Here is an 883-nt window from a genome sequence, read left to right as displayed (position 1 = left end):
TCTATGATTCTATAATTTAAAAAGTACTGAGGTATTGTCTAATCGATAACACTCAATCCAAGCTGCATTTCCAGAACTAATTCATGCATTGATTTTCCCATTGATTTGCAGTAAGTGCAGGTAGGTTCCCAGCTAGATTAGCAAAGGTATTTAGATATTAGACTGGAGTCATTTTAGTAGTCTTAGTCACTTTAGTACTTAAATCCACTTGATTTATAGTTCCAATTAGGTCTCTATGCATGATGTTGTGATTCCAAAAAGTCTCTTGATACTTTTTTGGTAGTTCAGTGAACATATTTAAAGATCTGTTTTTATATGCCTCCAGTTGCTTTGAAAACGAGGTATATTCTCCAAATCATTTGAGCTGTGGAAAGATTTAAAACCTGGGCCTAAACACCCAGGCAGGTACCCTGTGTCAGGCTAACTAGGGTTTCTTTCTGCCTGGGAGTTAAGGTTCATGGCTTTGTGTTTCAGTGAAGTTTCTAAATATTTTTACAGCTTATCACCAGCCTGTTAAAGGATTCACAGATTCTGAGCTACCAAAGACACGGGCAGGCTATAGATGAAGTGACCAGCTGTATCATTGACAGCACATTTGGGAAACATTAACCAAAAGTAAAAGCCTTTTATAAGAAGGCCATAAAATGGCAGGAGTAATTATGATTTCCAAAGTTAATCATTGACTTTTGTTTATTTGGCTTTTTATAAAAAACTTTTTCCTTTCTCTCCTACAATGGATAAAACCTATAAAAGGCCTGGGAAATTGGATTCAGCCTCTTTTTGTCATGCCAGCCATGCTTGAAGGCTGATGAGACAGAGCCTGACAGAGAAGCTTACCTGAGGAAACCTACTTCATTGGAAGGTTCTCAGCCCAGACAAGAAT

The sequence above is a fragment of the Eurypyga helias genome, unplaced genomic scaffold (assembly GCF_000690775.1).
Source record: "Eurypyga helias isolate BGI_N326 unplaced genomic scaffold, ASM69077v1 scaffold44298, whole genome shotgun sequence".
Lineage (NCBI taxonomy): Eukaryota > Metazoa > Chordata > Aves > Eurypygiformes > Eurypygidae > Eurypyga > Eurypyga helias.
The sequence above is the reverse complement of the archived record's forward strand: the minus strand, read 5'-3'. Positions refer to the sequence as shown.